Raw genomic sequence first — 19,786 nt, forward strand, 5'->3', positions numbered from 1 at the left:
TATGCCTCGTAGACCACCAGCATCCGATAGATCATGTTTATTATCACATTTTTTCCAAAGCATTCTTTGGGACTAAGCTCAGAGATTTTATACGCATCTTCTAGAACGTGGGCTCTTGTAAGGCAGTGTTCATAATTTATTATTGTATCCTCAGTGTCTGACACGTAATAAATGTTCAATAAACCTTAAAAAAAAGAAAGCATGTTTCACTGACTTTCAAGGGTCCTTGAAGGAGGAAGAGGTCTGAGATGTTCAAGAACCCACTTCCTCATCATTCAATTGGTCAAAGCAACAGAAAACCCAGTGAAGAGTCAAGGGGTGATGCCCGTAAGCTCCGCCTTTGCTGAGGGAGTCGTGAGTGCAAACAGTGCCGGAGAGACTGCTGGGAATATCTTTGGAGACTAGCGACCACCTAGAGTCACCATCTCTCAGAGTACCATGGTTCCTTTTGTAGTAATTCTCCCGCCTCAGAACAGCTTTCTGTGAGATTTGAAAGGCATGGAAAGCAAAACTGTAGGCTGCTGGCACCTTCCCATTCAAAGAAGTGACCTGGGTTTGATTTTTACAAATAAGCAGACTTCTAAAAATCTTAAAATGGCCTCATATTCCAGAAAGAGGCAACAATGATTGTCACCAGGCTTCACAGAACTGGTGCTTTATCTTGTTTGGGAATGTTTCTGTCTCCAACGGAGAGGCTGTGGATTAGTGCTCCTGTCCTGGGATTCTGACAGCTGGGATTCTTGCTCCAAGGTGAAGTCCCTCAAACTGTGAAGTTGAGACGCTTCCCTCTTCCTCCCAAAATGAGAACAAACAATTTCTGGAAAAGATGAAAAGACATTTCCCCTCAAAGGATTCATTGGCTCCCGTCCATAAGCCACTCAGCAACTCAGAATTTTACAATCAAATGTCTTTTTAGCATGTAATCATCTTTTATGGGGAGCTGGGCTTTTATAGTTGTGTGAATTACTCAGGTTGGAAGTACAATCACTTTAAAGAAAGTCTTCTGAATTGATGGGGGTGATATTCTAAGCAACTCCTTCGAAAGGGGGAAATGTAGCAGGAAGGCTTGTGGGTATTTTTTCTCCATTATAGTCAGAGAAGGAAGTTGGAAGAATGCTACTTTAGGGACTGAAAAGGAGCAGTCCGCATGAGAACATGGAAGACCATGGAAGATTTGAGTTCAGTCCAGCTTCTGTCGGCTAAACTATATTTTGGGGAATAATTAATTATTCAGCACAGTGGGTGTTTTCAGCAGTTTCCCCCTCCCCCCATGTGTGTTTCTTCCTCTAGTTGTCCCAGTTAAAAAAGGATATTACAATAGCAGCTGAGCAAAGCACCCTTTCAGAAAACACAAAATAAAGCTAAAGTAACAGAGCCAGGCTCACTTTGAAATCTGGCTGTGTCAGTGCCTCAGAGACACAGTGGGCATGGCTGTCTTTTCTGTCGGCTCCCTTGATCCTGTACTCAAAAATACCTGGCAAGGACTTATGACGTTTTCATGGGAAAATAGAGACACCCCCCCACCTGCCCCCCCAAACACCTAGCCCTAAGCAGGCAGGGATGGATTCAGGATTATGCATCATTTCAAGAGCAAATGAACCCTCTCGATTTCAAGCAAGTAGGCTGGGATTTAGATGCTAGCATTCTCCATAGCTTTGCTCTGAGACGGTTCACTTTGCAGTGAAGTTAGAAATAATGCTCTCGGTTCCCAGTTGCTGAAGGCCTCAGGAGGATTTGGCTAACCCCCTGTCCCGTTGGTGGCTCAGCGGTAAAGAATCCGTCTGCCAATGCAGGAGATGCAGGTTTCATCCCTGGGATCATCCCCTGGAGAAGGAAATGGCAACCCACTCCAATAGTCTTGCCTGAGAAATCCCAAGGACAGAGGAACCTGGTGGGCTACAGTCCATGTGGTTCCAAAGAATTGAACGTGACTTAGTGACACAACAACAACAACAACAACAACTATTCCACTTGCTGTGCAGGGATCCATCCAAAAATAACTTAAAATATCAAACATTTTTATGTCCCTAAATCCTTCGGGTTGGCAGTTCAGTAAGGGCATGGAGGTGACTGATTGCCTCGCTTTGTGGTAGCTGGGACTTCAGCTGGGGAAGCGCAGATGGCTGCGAGCGAGAGTCCATTTCCAAGGACAGCTTCTTTACATGCGGGTCTGGATGTTGGTGCTAGCTGTTGGCCAGATCCTTGGCTGGGTGTGTCGAGTGGATTACCTGTGTGTGGTCTTCCCATGGGTCTTGGCTTCCTCAGGGCATGGAGGCTTTTGGGTGGTGGGTGGTTGGGTTGCTTACAGGGTGGCTCAGAGCTCTTGGTGTGCAGATAATCCCCATGAGCCTGGCAGAAGCTGCAGCACCTCTTATGACCCAGCTTCAGAAATGGTTGTTATGCCATTCTCCATTCACCAAAGTGGTCATACTTCTGCCTGGGTTCAAGGGGAGGGGACGTAAGTGCCACTTCTTGACGAGTTGTCATAGGTCACACCTTAGAGGAGCCTACTGGGGAGATACGATTGTGGCCACTTTGGGAAATGCAGCCTTCTGTGTCCCCCATTCACTTAGACTGGGGCTGAGGATGAAGTCCTCCCACCAATTCCTCAGATTTATACTCTGTACAAGATAATGGACCAAACAGCTCATATCTCCTGGACATGAAAAATTGTGTATATATCTTCTCTTCTCCCAAGAGACGCACAGGAACACAGCCAGTGAGTTTCGGGGTGGTTTGTTACACGTCTATGACTGGATGATATAGGTTGTTATAAAATCAGTGTACACTGTCCAATTTAGTTTTCATGTATGCATCAAATAACCACTTAGAATATATAATTTTTAAATTATATCACATATTGACACAGTTGTGTATACATGTGTATAGAAAAATCTAGAAGTAAATCTAACATAGACATGCAATACCTTTATGAGAAAAATATAAAAAATTCACTGAAACATATATAATCTTGTAATGAAGAGAGAACAAATTTTTATAGCTAGGAGTTTCAATGTAGTCAATAAATTAGATATCCTCAAGCTGGTCTATAATTGTATTCCAGTCAAAGTCCCAGTAGAGATACTTGTTTATTCTTGTTTTGGTAGCTTAACTCCTTCTTGCTTAAGTTACCCCTGGGTTTCTGTGAAAGTGAAAGCGAAGCTGCTGAGTCGTGTCTGACTCTTTGCGACCCTTGGACTGTAGCCTACCAGGCTCCTCCATCCATGGGATTCTCCAGGCAGGGATTCTCCAGGCAGGGATTCTCCAGGCAGGAATACTCCTTCTCCAGGAGATCTTGACTCAGGGATTGAACCCGGGTCTCCCGCATTGTAGGCAGATGCTTTACCGTCTGATCCACCAGGGAAATCCCGAGCTCATAAAAAGAGTTCATGTATCATCCAGTCTCCTTTTCCCCAGCTCTGTCCCACTGATGGGATGGCAATCCAGCACAGGCACAAATAGCATATGAGAGTTAAACAGACATGGTTTTTTACCATTCCCTCTGACCAGATGTTCACAAAGACTCAGACACGACTGAGCAACTGGGCCGAACTGAACTTGGTAAGATGTAATCAAAGTTAAACACCAAGGTTTTCACGACTCCAACAGTTTTGTCGGTATCTCTCGGGTCGCTAGCAGTGTGACTGAAATCCTCCAAAATGACCTTTTTTTCTGCTCACAATTGTTCCTCAATCATTCATTCTTGTTCCCCAATTAGTTATTGAGTGTCACTTGTGAGAGAGATGCTCTATTAGGTGCTAGAGATAAAGCGGGAAGACAGCAGCAACAACAAACACGATTCCAGCCCTATAGAGCTGGTATTCTAGGCAGGTAGTGAGATAGACGTAGAAATAACTGCACAATGTACTTTTAGATCATAGCAGCTGCTATGATGGAGACCCAAATGAATGCTGTTTGTCTCACTAGTTGCAACCACATGGATAGGATGCTGGAAAATGTCAGTGTAAGCCTGTGTACTACACAGTTTTTGAAGGATATAGGGTTATTTTGTAAATATTTACCTTCCAACAGAATTCACAGTATTTGAAATTAGACTATTATATCGATTTTTATTGCTCTAATGTCACAATAAAGCCTTGCCTTCACTCCCCTATCATATTTCTTCTGCTTATTAATAGACTTAATTTTTTTGCATTAAATGACAATTAAGTAAGAAAGTATCTGAGCCTAATGTGCTGAAAAGATAACTCAATCTCTGGGAGTAGATTAGATTTAGAGGGAGTAACTCAGGAAACATTAATAATTCTAATGGGAAATTATTCTTTGGAAAATGAAATCAAAATTAAAAGGCAACTAATATGGTTTGTAAATAAATGTCATTATCAGCTTGAAAGAAAGTTTAAGATATTTTGATGCTATATATTAAAAAGCCTAATTTCTCTGTCTATTATAACTCAGCCCTGTCTGACCCCACCTCATTCCCCACCACTTTCTGTGGTGAATTTCAGGCAGCTTGAACTTCTTATTGCTGACTGACCATGAAGAATGCTTATTTTTTACTTTCTTTTTGGTTCGTCCTTCACTAACATCTTTCTTACTAGAATGTCCTTTTCTTCTTTTGCCATTTAAGAATAGAATATTTTAGTTAATTTGCCAGTAATTTTTCAGAAACGCTGAATTTGGTCAGAATTTGATTCTTTCCACCTGGCCGGGTGTCCCTGTATGATTCAATCAGCCTCGAGGAGCTACTGGTTGAGGTTGCAGTGACATCCTGAAGGTTGGAGCAGGTGGGTCAGTTTGTGTAACTCTGGATCTACATGTGTTCAGGCTTCTGGGGATCATTTGAAGGGTCTGAAGCAGCTGACTGGTAGTCCCTCAGCTTCGTTACCCTCTTGTAACAGTTTCTGGACTATGGAAGGCTTCACCATCTCTATCATATTTAATAAGCCGAGGGTTTACTGCACCCCATTACAGGCCCTGTGCTAAGGGTTGGGGGGACAAGGGTGTTTGAGATTAGGTTCCCTGGGAAACAGACTTTGAGACAGGTATTAGGATGCAAGAGACTTACTGGGAGTGTTTTTAGAATCGGCATCTGTGGAAGGGGAGGGGAAGGACTGGAGGGGACAGATGGGGAAGCTGAACCGTGAGGCCGGCTCCGTGGAGACCACAGCCCGGCACACAAGGAGGTCTGAAGAGGGATCCTGCAGAGTTGCCGTCTGCTGGGCAGGGGGGCTGGATCTAGACGCCTGTATCATTGTTGGTTGCCCACTAGGGGCTGCAACTCTGGGCCTGGGGCCCTTCTCGGCGTTTGCTTCCTGTAGTCTCAAGGTGGCTGGCGGCACATGGGTCTCTACCAGCAGCTTTCCCACTAATGGCAGGACTGAGTTCTTTGTTACTGAGGGGATATCTGGGCAGGACCTCGCAGCATCCACCACAAAGGGCAGTCAGAGAGTGAAGTGTCCACTAGGAGTGGCAGTTAAACAAACAACTCTGATGTGGTGTGACAAAGACTCCCAAGAGCGACTCAGAGGTTGTTGCTGTTTAGTTGCTCAGTTGAGCCCAACTCTTTGCAACCCCAAGGACTGCAGTACACCAGGCCTCCCTGTCCATCACCAATGCCTGGAGTTTACTCAAACCCATGTGCATTGGGTCGGTGATGACATCCAACCATCTCATCCTCTCTTATCCCCTTCTCCTCCTGCCCTCAATCTTTCCCAACATCAGGGTCTTTTCCAATGACTCAGCTCTTCACATCAGGTGGCCAAAGTATTGGAGTTTCAGCTTCAGCATCAGTCCTTCCAATGAACACCCAAGGCTGATCTCCTTTACGATGGACTGGTTGGGTCTCCTTGCAGTCCAAGGGACTCTCAAGAGTCTTCTCCAACAGCACAGTTCAAAAGCATCAATTCTTCGGTGCTCAGCTTTCTTCACAGTCCAACTCTCACATCCATACATGATGTGAGAAAAACCATAGCCTTGACTAGGCAGACCTTTGTTGGCAAAGTAATGTCTCTGCTTTTTAATACTCTGTCTCGGTTTACCATAGCTTTTCTTCCAAGGAGCAAGCATCTTTTTATTTCACATCTGCAGTGATTCTGCTTTGGAGCCCAAGGAAATAAGGTCTGTCACTGTTTCCATTGTTTCCCCACCTATTTGCCTCCTGTCTCACAGAAGGGGAACTTAATGTAGTCTAGGCTAAGTTTTAGGAAGCAGTAGCATCCAAGTTCTTATTGGGAATTAGAAGGACAAAGATGAGGTGATGATAAGGAGAAAGATAGAAAAGCCAGGTGGTAAGAAAAGAAGAAATGCTTATGGAACTGTTTTCAAACTAAATTCTTGGAGCCAGGTAAAGTACCCTAAAGATGGTAAGGTATAAATTATATTAACAAGGAGAAAGAGGGGTGTGTGTGTGTTTGAGATGTTAAGAGCAGGATGTTATAGGTGGAAGAGCTTATGAGAAGGTTGGGAAGGAGGAAGGCAGGCAGGCAAGGAGAGCTAGAGGGGAGGGGACGGAAGGGAAGGAGAAGAGAGGAGAGGAGAAAGAATTAAGTAATTGCAGATGGTTTTGGTTTGGCTGGAGAGTGGAGTTGTGACTGAAGGTTCTTGTGCTATATAAGCAAGTTTAGACTTTATTTTGAACGCAAGGGAATGCTTAAAGGATTACAGAAAGAAGAATGTCTTCATTATTTTTGGAGTCATTTGTTCTTTATTCTAGATACCTCGTTATTACTTATTCTCTGAAAGTTTATGGATGACGGCACACTTAAGTACAACTGAGTCTGAAATAGTTTCATCAGTGCCCTGTCACATAGCTACCATCTTGTATATCAGTCTGGTTTTGACATAGAATAAGAGATTTATTATTGAGTTGGATCTTCTGTGACTGGGAGCTGGTGGGACGGGCTATGCAGGCTGTTGTCTCTGCCTCTGGTACTCAGCTGGAAGTCTCTGAGATTCAGCCAGATCTACGATCAGGACGGAAGACTAGATGCAAATAACAACGAGGAGAAATGAGAGCCCATGAAGGTGAGTTAGAACCCGTATCCATCTCTCCTATTAGGACCCGTGTCTGTCCTTCACTGCCTCCAGTCTTCATAAAGTGGCTGGCTTGTGGGAAAGCCAGACTTCAGATCTGTAGGAAAAGCTGGTGTCTTTCATCACCGAGATGTGCTCACATCTGGCTCAGGACCCAGGGCAGCTGGGGAGGACCAGTGGAGTGGGAGGAGCTACAGATCTGGGTGCTTGCATGTGCCAGCCAGACAGGTCAGAGGTCAGTGACGATGAAGGAGCTGCCACAGTACCAGGGACTCTACACTGACCCTCAAAGAACAGTGGATCCTGCTTCATTTCTGCCTTCCAAATCTTGTGTGAATTTCTTTAGAGGCTAGTGCTAACCTAGAATCCCACGGAGAAGGAAATTCTGGGAAGCATGATTTCAGCTTCATGAAGCTGGCACTGCACAGAAGTGCTACATGTCATTTTTAAAAAATTTAAGTATTAAGACATTCAACATTATATTCATTTAGGGTGTACAACATAGTGATTTGACATTATTACGAGACGATCACCACAGTAAGTCTAGTTACCAATTAAAGTTATGATATTTTAAACTATAGTCCATATTCTATGTGTTACATCCTCATGACTTACTTATTTTATCACTGAAAGCTTGTGCCTCTGAATCTCCTCCACTTATATCATTCATCCCCCCGCCTTCCTCCTCTCTGGCAACCATCAGTTTATTCAGTTTATTCTCTGTATCTATGAATCTGTATTTACTTTTTCTATCCCACATATAAGTGAGAGCATATGGTATCTGTCTTTCTCTGTCTGACTTATGTACCTCAGCATAACACCCTGTAGGTCCATTGATATTGTCACAAATAGCAAGATTTCAGCCTTTTACATGGCCGAGTAATGTTTCATTGTATGTGTGAGTGTGTATGCATGTGCATGCGTGTGTGCTCAGCCATGTCTGACTCTGTTGTAATCCCATGGATTATAACCTGCCAGGCTCCTGTCCATGGAGTTTTCTGGGTGGGAACACTGGAGCTGGTTGCCACTTCCTTCTCCAGGGGATCTTCCTGGCCCAGGGATTGAACTTGTATCTCTTGTGTTTCCTGCATTGGTAGGTGGGTTCTTTACCAGTTGAGCTGCCCGAGAAGCCCACCTGTGTGTGTGTATTCCATATCTTCTTTATCCATTCATCTGTTGATGGATGCTTAGATTGCTTTCATATCTTGGCTATTTTAAATATGCTGTAACAAATATAGGGGTGCATATATCTTTTAAAATTAGCATTTTTGTTGTCTTTGGATTCTCGAAAGTAGAACTGCTGCATTGTAGGGTAGTTCTATTTTTAATTTTTTGAGGAACCTCTGTACTGTTTTCCATAATGGTTCCCCCAATTTACATTCCTACCAGTCAATCTTAAAGGAAATCAATCCTGAATATTCATTGGAAGGACTACTGTTGAAGCTGAGGCTTCAATACTTTGACCACTGATGCAAAGAGTCAACTCATTAGAAAAGATTCTTTCCGGGAAAGACTGAAGGCAGGAGGAGAAGGGGACAACAGAGGACGAGATGTCTGGATGGCATCATTGACTCAATGGATGTGAGCTCGAGTAAGCTTCCAGAGATGGTGAAGGACAGGGAAGGCTGGCATGCTGTAGTCCATGGGGTCATAGATTTGGACACGACTGAGTGAACACCAACCAACAATGAACAGGAGTTCCTTTCTCTCCACATCCTCACCAACACTTGTTATTTTTTGTCTTCTTGGTAACAGCCATTCTAGTAGGTGTGAGGTAATAATATCTCATTATGTTTTGATTGCATTTCCCTGATAATTAGTGAAGTTGAGCATTTTTAAAAATGTGACTATTTGTCGTCTGTATGCCTTCTTCAGAAAAAATGTCTGTTCAGGTCTTCTGCACATTTCTTAATAATTTTTTAAAAAATTAAATAGTATCAGTTCTTTTGGGCTTCCCAGGTCACTCAGTTTTAAAGAATCTGCCTGCCCAGCAGGATACATAGGTTCAATCCCTGAGTTGCAAAGATGCTCTGGAGAAGAAAATAGCTATGCACTCCAGTATTCTTGCCTGGGAAATCCCATGGACAGAGGGGCCTGGCAGGCTACAGTCCACGGGGTTGCAAGAGTCAGATATGACTATAACTAAACAGCAACAACACATCAGTTTATATATAGAGATTCTGGGTATTAACCCCTTACCAAGCATATGATTTGCAAATATATTATCCCATTCAGTAGCTTGCCTTTCATTTTGTTACTGATTTCCTTTGCTGTGTAGAAGCCTATAATTTGATATATGATTCATTTGTTTATTTTTGCTTTTGTCAACCTTCCTGAGGACACAGATTAAAAAAGATATTACTAAGAATGGTTTTAAAGAGCTTACTGCCTATGTTTTCTTCTAGGGGTTTTGGGGTTCCCAGTCTTGTATTCAAGTCTTTAATCAACTTTGAATTTATTTTTGTATAAGGTGTGAGACAGTGGTGTCCAATTTCCCCAATACCATATATTTAGTTAGGAGGCTGTCTTTCCCTTGTATAAACCATAAGTGCTTGGGTTCACTTCTAGACTCCCAGTTCTGTCCCGTTGATCTATGTGTTTATTTTCCATCAGAACCATACTGTTTTGATTACTGTGGCTCTGTGATATAGTTTGAATTCAGGGAGTCTGATGCCTCTGGTTTTGTTTTTCGTTCTCAAGATTACTTTGGCCACTGAGGGTCTTTGATGGTTTCATAAAAAATTTAAGGCTTATTAGTTCCATTTCTGCAAAAAATGGTGTTGGTGTTTTGATAGGGATTGCATTAAATATACAGATTGCTTTGGGTAGTAAGGCCATTTTGATGACATTCATTCTTCTAACCCATGAGCATGATACGTCTTTCCATTTATTTGTGCTATCTTTAGTTTCTTTCATCAGTATCTTTGTTTTCAGAGTACAGGGCTTTTACCTCCTTTACTAAAGTTTTTCCTTGGAATTTTATTCTTTCTGATGTAATTGCAAATGGAATTAATTGTAATTAATTTTTCTCTCCGATAGATTGTTAATATTATATAGAAATGCAGCAGATTTCTGTGTATTAATTTTGTATCCTGCATCTTTACTGAATTCATTTGTTATTTAGAACAGTTTTTTTATTTTTGTTTTTCTCTTTAGACAGTTTTTGTTTTTTTTGGTGGAATCTTTAGGGTTTTCTATGTACAGTATCACATAACCTGGAAATAGTGACAGCTTTACTTTTGCTTTCCCAATTTGATTATCTTTTATTTTAATGCCTTTTATTTCTTTCTTAATTTATTGATGCCTGATTGCTCTGACTGGGACTTCAAATACTATGTTGAATAAACGTGACAACAATGGGCATCCTTGTCTTGTTCCTGATCTTAGAGAAAAAGCTTCAGCCTCTCGCCATTGAGTATGATGTTATCTATGGATTTGTCAAATATGTCCTTTATTATGTCGAGGTATGTTCCTTCTATACCCACTTTGTTGAGAGCTTTTATCATAAATGGTTGCTGAGTTTTTTCTATGTTTTTTCTGCATCTATTGGGACAATCAATTTTTATCCTTGGTTTTGTTAATGTGATGTCTTATGTTGATTGCTTTGTGGATGTTGCACTAGCCTTGCATCCCTGGGACAAATTCCACTTGATCATGGTATATGATTCCTTTAATGTGTTGTTGATTTTTGTTTGATAATATTTTGCTCAGTATATTTGCATCTATGTTCATCAAGGCTATTGAACTTTAATTTTCTTTTATTGTAGTAGCTTTGTCTTATTTTTGGTTTCAGGGTAATGCTAGCCTCATACAATCAGTTTGGAAGCGTTACTTCTTCATATTTTGGAAATAGTTTGAGAATGATAGGTATTAAATGTTCTTTAAATGTTTGGTTGAATACAACTGTAATGCCATCTGGTTCTGTTTCTTGGGAGTTTTTTGACTACTGTTTTAATTTTGCTACTGGTGATTTATCTATTTGATGTTCTATTTCTTCTTGATTCTGCCTTTTTTATTTTTTTTTCTTAATATATATTTTATTGAAGAACATTTGACTTACAGTGTTTCAGGTGCCCAGCAAGGTGATTAAGTTATACAAACACACGTATATTACTTTTGAGGTTATTTTCCATTTCAGATTATTGAAAGATATTGACTATGGTTTCTTGTGCTATACAGTGAACCTTTGTTGCTTGTTGCATATCTGTTTCTTTAAAATTAGAAATCTAGCATTCTGTTCATACTAAGTCAAACAAGTGGATTCAAAATGTCATAAATTTTTTAGTTAGGCAAAAATTCATAAGTTCTCTAAAATATGTATATTATACATACTATCTATCTATACAAAAGCTTTTCTACTCTGTTTGATAAAATCTTGAGAAAGAACATCAAGAAAAAAAAGAAGAGATGGAGAAACTGGGAAACATATACTAAGTGAAATGGGAGCACTGAATAGGAAATGGAAAAAGTGAAACAAACTAGATAAAAGTAAAAGCTCATCATATAGTCTGGCTAAACATGACTGCTCATTAGAAACATATCTGGAACTTTGGAGAAAAAAGGCAATACCTGGGCATTTGTATTTTTCAAAAAGTTCTGAGATAATGCTGATATGCATCTGGATTTTAAAAAGTGATTACACATTTTTCTATTAAATGGTAGTTTTGGTGATATAGAATTCTATTATTTCTCTGTTGACCAATCATGATACAATTTTACTGAGTAACAGTTACATAATCACAAAAAATGTTTGCTTTCACAATTAATAGCCAGGCAAAAAATAAAAGATAATTACAACTGCAAGCCTTAATGGGAACATGATTAACTTAACAATATAAAATAATTACATACGAATTGGGAGGTCAAGCAGAGTGATGTGGCAAGTGGAAGTGCATACATACACATGTTTTCATCCACTTAGCCAGCCTATGTCTTTTGGTTGGTGCATTTAATCCATTTACATTTGAGATAATTATTGATATGTATGGTCTTATTACCATTTTCTTCATTGTTTTGGGTTTATTTTCTGTATATCTTTTCCTTCTCTCATGTTTCCTGCCTAGAGAAATGCCTTTAGTATTTGTTGTGAAGCTGCTTTGGTGGTGCTGAATTCTCTTAACTTTTGCTTGTCTGGAAAGCTTTTGATTTCTCCATCAAATCTGAAGGAGAGTCTTGCTGGGTAGAGTATTCTTGGTTGTAGGTACTTCCCTTTATCATTTAAACATATCATACCATTTACTTCTGGGTTGTAGAGTTTCTGTTGAGAAATCAGCTGATATGCTGATGGGAGTTCCTTTGAATGTTATTTGCTGTTTTTCTCTTGCTGCTTTTAATATTTTATCTCTGTCTTTAATTTTGGTCCGTTTGATTACTATGTGTGTAGGTGTGTTCCTCCTTGGGGTTATTGTGCCTGGGATGCTCTGTGCTTCTCGGACTTGGTTGACTATCTCCTCTCCCATGTTTGGGAAGTTTTCAGCTATTATCTCTTTAAATATCTTCTCAGGTCCTTTCTCTCTCTTTTCTCCTTCTGGGACCCCTATATTGCAAATGCTGGTGTGTTTAATGTCTCAGAGGTCTCTTAGGCTGTCTTCATTTCTTTTCATTCTTTTTTCCATATTCTGTTCTGTAGCAGTGATGTCCACCATTCTGTCCTCCAGGTCACTTATCTGTTCTTCTGCCTCAGCTGTTCTGCTATCGATTCTTTCTAGTGCATTATTCATCTCTGTTTGTTTGTTCTTTAGTTCTTGCAGGTCTTTGGTAAACATTTCTTGCATCTCCTCCATTGTTTTCTTGAGATCCTGGATCGTCTTCACTATCATTATTCTGAATTCTTTTTCTGAAAGTTTGCCTATCTCCACTTCACTTAGTTGTTTTTCTGGGTTGTGCAGTCCTTGGCATGGTAACACAAGGTTGTCTTCTCTTTGATTATGACCTGTTCATGTGATTTTTCTTCAATAAATATTTTTCTGAGTTCCTACTACATCAAGGCTTGCATCTCATCCTTAAGGACCTTGTGGCTGGGGTGGGTCCCCCTGGCACTTTTTAGATAACAGTTTTAATGAGATATAATTCACATACCATACAATTCATCCTTTTTAAAGCGACAGTTCAGTGGTTTTCAGTATATTCACAGAATTGGGCAGCCATCACCACAATCAATTTTAGAATATTTTCATTATTAAAGAGAAAATCTATAGGAGTCTCTCCCTATTTCTCCTCAGCTTCCCAGCTTTATGAAAGCACCCAGGTACTTACTGTCTCAACGGATTTGTTAATTCTAAACATGTCATGCAAATAAAGCCATGCAGTATATAGTCCTCTGTGCCTGCTTTCTTTTGCTTAGTGTAAAGTTTCAAGCTTCATTCACCTGTAGCATTGGCATTTCATTTCTTTTAGGTTGTCTTAGTATTTCACTGTATGGCTCTACCATATTTTATTTATCCATTCATCAGTTGATAGACATTTGGGCTAATTCCATATTTTTTTTTATTATGAATAATGCTGCTCTGAGCATTCTGTGTTGGTAAACATATGTTTTCTTTTTCCTGGGCATATAGCTGGGAATTGCTGGGTCATACTGTACCTATATTTAATCTTTTGAGAACCCACCAGACTGTTTTTCAAAGCAGTTACACCACTGTGCTTTCCTACTAGCCATGTGTGTTGGCACTTTTTTTGTATTTTCTTCCTATGAAAGTCAGCATCAGCTTTGCCCTGTCTCTTAAATACCACATCTAACCACTTTTAAGCCCTGACAATACAGGTTTGTGTGTGTGTGTTAAAATACCTTTCCAGGGGAGTTCCCTGGCCGTCCAGGGGTTTGGGCTCAGTGCTTTTCCTGCGTGGCCCGCATTCAACCCACGGTTGGGGAATGAAGTAAGATCCTACAAGCCGCATGGCATGGCCAGAAAAGGAGGTTTTCATAGTCACCATCACTCATCACTACACAACTTCACACTACCTTCTTTGCATCTCTCTTGTTATTCGAGAGTACAAACTTCTTGTTTTCTTTCTTCCTTAGGATCCCTCAATGCCCATTCTACCCTCCCTAGTTTCTGTCCACTATAAATCAACCCTCCTGGCTCCAGCCTAGCTTGCTAAGCTCACTTCCTGCAGCCCCACTGCTGGCGTGCTCTCCTCCATCTACCACAACACCCTTGCTGTTTCATGGGACACCCTGATGTTTCAGCCCTCTAGGTCTTTTCCCAAATTTTCTCTTGCCTGGCATGCTGCTCCCACTTTTGTCATTCTAGTCGACTCCTATTTGTCCTTCAGGACCTTAGCTAAAGAACCTTTTCTTTCCTGTTGAAGATTTTCTTCTCCAGGGGGAGTTAGTTTAATTTCCCCTCAGTTTTATTGTTGTACACATCACATTGTATGACAGTTTTTTTTTTTTTTTAAATGCCTACTTTTCTCTTTAAACTGTTAGATATTTTTCCAAGAGCAAGAGACCTTAATGATCACTTGGCTGACCCTTCTCGTTTGAAAGATGGGTCAACTAAGGCAGAGAAGTTAAGGTCAACCAAGGTCATTAGATAAGTGTTTGCTCAATTCACAGGAACTCTGAAAAGTTTTTGCTTACCTTTTTCCTAGTTTAAAAATACCATTCCTTCAGTGATATTGATATGGATCCAGAGCAACTGATGGGAATGAGGATCTATTACATATCCTGACATTTTGTTTGTGTGCTTTTTAGAAACATATTTAGCCATAGAAACTCAAAGCTCCAAAATGATTTTAAAACAGCTTATCAACAAATTTTTAGTTTGTTATGCCTTTTTCTTCAGATATCACAATGGTATATTCACTGAGTGATCAGTGCCCGTGGTTATATGTGCTATGCTTTGTCACTCAGTCGTGTCTGACTCTCTGTGACCCCATGGACTGTAGCCCGCCAGGCTCCTCTGTCCATGGGATTCTCCAGGCAAGAATACTGGAGTGGGTTGCCCTGCCAGTGGGTTGCCCTTCCCAACCCAGAGATTGAACCCAGGTCTCCTGCATTGCAGGTGAATTCTTTACCATCTGAGTCACCAGGAAAGCTGTGGTTATAAAGATCCCCATCAAAAAATATTCCTGTAAGAAATGAACTTTCAAAAGTAGACTTGAAGCAATAGCAATACTGAATGGCACTGTTGGGTTTATTTTACATTACTAGATATTTCTCTTTAGTTTCACTTACATCAAATATAATATAGGAAATAATGGTGGTTCTTAAGGGACAAGTTTCTCTCTCGAGGTAGATTAAAAAGCCTTTTGCAAACTTCTCTGGGCAATTTTCTAAGGCAGTGAAAAGAAGCTTTTAGGCAGTTGTTACAGATTGAATAGTTTTGTAAAGTCCTGACATGCAGGCTGCATTTTCAGACCTCTTTCTCAGGGGGAATGGTGGAGGCTTTAGAATCATGAAGGGCTGGCCAAGTAAAACTCCCTTCTCAGTCGTCCCAGTGTTGGGCAACACTTCTGTTCCATCCCATGTCTTTGTGCAAAGATACCCTGTGATGAGCTTCATTTTAGTTCAGGATGTTAGTGTGGATATTCGTGTTCACTCTTTCCATCTCTCTTTTGTTCTGTTTATGTCGTTCAGGCCTGGCCCTCATCTCATTTGGAAATAGCATTCTGAATATGGTCCCTGGACGGTCCAGGACAACCTCCCGCCTGACATCAGAAGGACCCTGCACAGCTGGGATCCTGCTACCCCTCTTTACTCAGGTCTTTGTTGCGCAGCTACTACTTGCCAGGCATCGTCTACTGATGCAGAGGGCCGAGATGGCTCTTGCGCCATCTTCCTGGCAGGACAGACATCGCATCAGGCATTATGCACTGATGCACAAGGGGTAGTGTTAGTCACGTTGGTGGGGCGAGGGGGAGGGCGTCTTCAAGAAGAGGGAAGTGCATGTGTGCAAGTGCTGAGTCAGACTGGAGCACGGTAATCAAGGGGGAGGTGGCGGCAAATGAAGACGCAGCTGACTGTGCTCCAAAGTGCGTGGGGCCTTGCAAGCCCTCCTAAGGAGTTGGAATTTTGCTCTGGGTACAATAGAGCCATTGGGGAATTTCAAGCAGGGGAGTAATGAACTCAGATTGACAATTCAACTAAATCACTTTTGTTTCTCTGTGGAGAATAAATTGGAGAGGGGCAAAAGTGGAATGGAGGAGTGGTTAGGAGACTTTTACATTCATCCAGGGGAAAGACAACGTTGCCCTGAGCAAGGGTTGATTCTAGAAAATTTTATGACTGGATATAGATGATAAGGGAGAAGGAGAAGTCAAGGATGTATCTCAAGTATTGGGTCTGAAGAACTGGGTGGATAATAGTAGTTAATTGGACATGAGGAAATACTGGGGCAGATGACAAGGTTACTCTTACGTTGTTAGTTGAAATGTGTCTGGGATTTTTCCACGTGGAGCTGTCCTTAGGCAGCTGCGTGATGTGAACGTACAGGTGTGAACTCAGGGAAGAGGTCTGGACTGAAAACATAAATTCGGGTCACACAAGGCTGTTACAATGACATGGGGGTCGAGGAGATCATCTAGAAAAGACTGTAGAAGTCACGGTCGTGCCAGACTCCCTCAGTGGTTTTCAACAGCTTGTACCACAAAACTCAAACACTCATTTTAGTGTTAAAGCTGTCCCTTTCCTTGTCCTCATCTACCTTTTTGTTTTTAGTTTCAAATTTTATTCCTATTCTCTAGTTTACGTTGTGTTCTAAACACACCTAACTCTGTGATGTCCGTGTTCTTCTCAACTTGAACTCATTTTTTTTTCTCCCAACTATCGACCTCATGGGCTTCCCAGGTGGCGCTAGTGGTAAAGAACCCACCAGCCAATGCAGTAGACATAGGAGATGTGGGTTTGATACCTAGGTCGGGAAGATCCCCCGGAGGAGGGCATGGCAACCCACTCCAGTATTCCTACCTGGAGAATCCTGTGGACAGAGCAGCCTGGCCAGCTACGGTCCATAGGGTTGCAAAGAGTCAGACATGACTCTTGAAGTGACTTGGCACATCAGCCTCATATTTCAATGTACTTCTTTTTTTAAGGATTTTTCAAAATATTATTATATGTATCTTTTATTCTACTGGATTATCTTTCTTTTCCTCTATTTGTTGAAATCTTCTTTGTCCTTCAGGGCTTGAAACAAAGGCCATTCCCCCTTGAAATCTTTCTTGATTCCATAGCATATCTCCACTAAAAGTGGAATGAATAAATGAATGAATGGGGTATAATAAATGCATTTGATTTACTCAGTGAAGAGGAAGGAAATGAAGATTTATTTAGTGCCTAATACATGTCAAGAGCTGTGTTGAGCCCTTTGCCTATAGAATCTTGTTTGATCTTCATACCACTCTGCACAAGTCATGGTATCCTTACTCCTATTTATGCAGAAAGGAAAACACCTATGACATTTTCACATCATGCATTTTTATATTATATATTTATTTTATTGATGTATAGGTGATTTATAATGTTGTCTTAATTTCTGCAGAACAGCAATGTGATTTAGTGAGATATATATATGTATATGTTTTAAGATTTTTTTCTATACTGTATTTTAAAGAAGGGAGCTTGTCTTATTTACATAACACATCTGAGTCAAGAAATAATCCTGAACTCACTAAGTCACCAAAATTAATGTCCTATCCTTTTCTTTTCCCTTGGGAAAGATTTCACCCTATTATATTTTAATGACAATAATCACTCTATTCTCATGGACGCTTTCTCCATCTTGTTTATGTGATGACAGGTTCAACTATGCTTTCAAATTCAGTCTTCTAATTTGGCAAATGTCCTATTGGTTTTCATGTCCAGTGATCAAATCAGTTCAACTTAATAAATATTCATGAGGTACCTGCTACATGTAAGGTACACTGCCAGATGCTAGAAGGAGAAGCAAAGATGGGAAGCAAAGATGGAGAAGCAAAGACAAGACATCTACTTCACAGGGTTATGCAACCTTTTTAATAAGGGTTTAATACCTTAAAAAGGTATTAATTCAGAAAAATAAATATATGCAAGGTAATACAGTTCATTCATTCAGCAAATATTAATGTCACCTCCATGTGTCAGATGTTATGGCAGCCTCTGAGGCTGCAAATATGAATGGAATACATTCCTTGCCTTGAACAAAGGCATTGTCTGTGGGAGAGTAACACTAGCGCACAGAATAACAGCATTCTGAATAGTATCCTTGAGTCAATAAGATTCTCAAGCTGGCCAGAAGTAAAGATCTAGATAGTATGATAAAGGTGATTTTGCTTTGTGTTATTGGATGTTTTTCCCCCAGCTATACAGAGAAATGTATGAAATATGTTGTAATGAATTGAAGGGATTAGTAGGAATAAAAACATATTTCATAAGGATAAGAATGTGGAAAATATTTCAGAAGTTCAGTCAAGAGTGGTTGCCTCCTACTGCAGTGCTTCTCAAACTTTAACATGCAAAAACTCACTTAGGGTTCTTGCTAAAATGAAGGTTCTGATTCCATGTTTGGGTAGGGCTCAAGAATCTACATTCCAACAAACTTTTGGTCTGGAGTTTATACTTGGTATAACACAGATCTGGTATATACATATTTTATGGTTGACTTAGTTTTGAAGAATTATTACTGACTCTTTGGAAGTGAGGGATAAAATTTGGAGAGGGTCAAAGAAAATGCTAATGAGTTTCTGGTCACTGAACATTCTCAAAGAAACTAAATGTTCTAGGTGGCTGGTGTCCTTCCCTGGAAGTGTTTGCAGACTGCATTCAGGGTGAGAGGGGTGGTGACTTCTGGGTCCCTGGGCTCAACGCAGGCCCCAGTCGAGGTCTGTGCCGTGGCATGTGGTGTAGCCAGCGGACTGGCCCACGGGGTTTCAGAATCAGTAAGGAAGAGGCACTCTGGAACCAGGTTATTGAGTCAAAGTTGGGAGAAACTTGCAATGTACAAGTCCATATGGAGAGGCATGAGCAGAAGACAGAAAGGTAAGATCTGGAGAACGTTCCTGAGCCCAGAACAGCAGGGAGTGACTTTCTGTTATATTTTCCATGACCTCAAAATGGAACAAGCCCTGAGAACGTGAAGTCTACGAACTGACAAAGAATGTTTTCTTATTTTTCCTTGTGCCTCTTCTAGATAAAGAGGAAATAGAGCATTCCATATGGTCCCCAGAGAACACTGTCCTTAGCTCTAAAAATAGCTTGCAATACTGGGTAAGAACAGAGTTAAAATGTCCAAGTTTGAATCTAGACCATTTCCTATTCATGAGTCACTGAACAAATAATTTACCTCTTGGAATCTGTTTCTTTCAACTGTAAAATGAGGGAAATAATAGTACCAACCCCATGAAGTTGAGATGATCAAGAAAACGGTGCATATAAAGTGCTTAACACATTCTTGGAACTTTGTAGACAGTACCATTAATTATAATCACCAGTCATTGAGTAGGGCCTTGACAACTCATGATTTCTATCTGCAGTTGCTTCTGTTCATTTAATAGCCTCTGTTCAGAGGCCAGGCACCACTCTAGGCACTCTGGGTATAATTATAAATGTAAGAAATTTCTCCTCTAAAGTTACTCTCAGTTGTGTGGTGGAAATAGAAACGCACACAAGCAATTTTAATGTGATGTAATTGGTGGTGTTCTAAGATATGACCTAAGGGTGCGGGGGTACTGTAATACTTTCTTTCCTACTAAATCTTTGGGCTGGATGGAGGAAGTGTCTAAAGTTGGAACTTGACTTCATGAGAAAAATCTATAGGTAGCAGTTTTCTTAGGACAGAAGAGTAGGTTTGGAGTTATATATGCCCTTGTTTCA

The sequence above is a fragment of the Dama dama genome, chromosome 19 (genome assembly GCF_033118175.1).
Source record: "Dama dama isolate Ldn47 chromosome 19, ASM3311817v1, whole genome shotgun sequence".
Taxonomy (NCBI): domain Eukaryota; kingdom Metazoa; phylum Chordata; class Mammalia; order Artiodactyla; family Cervidae; genus Dama; species Dama dama.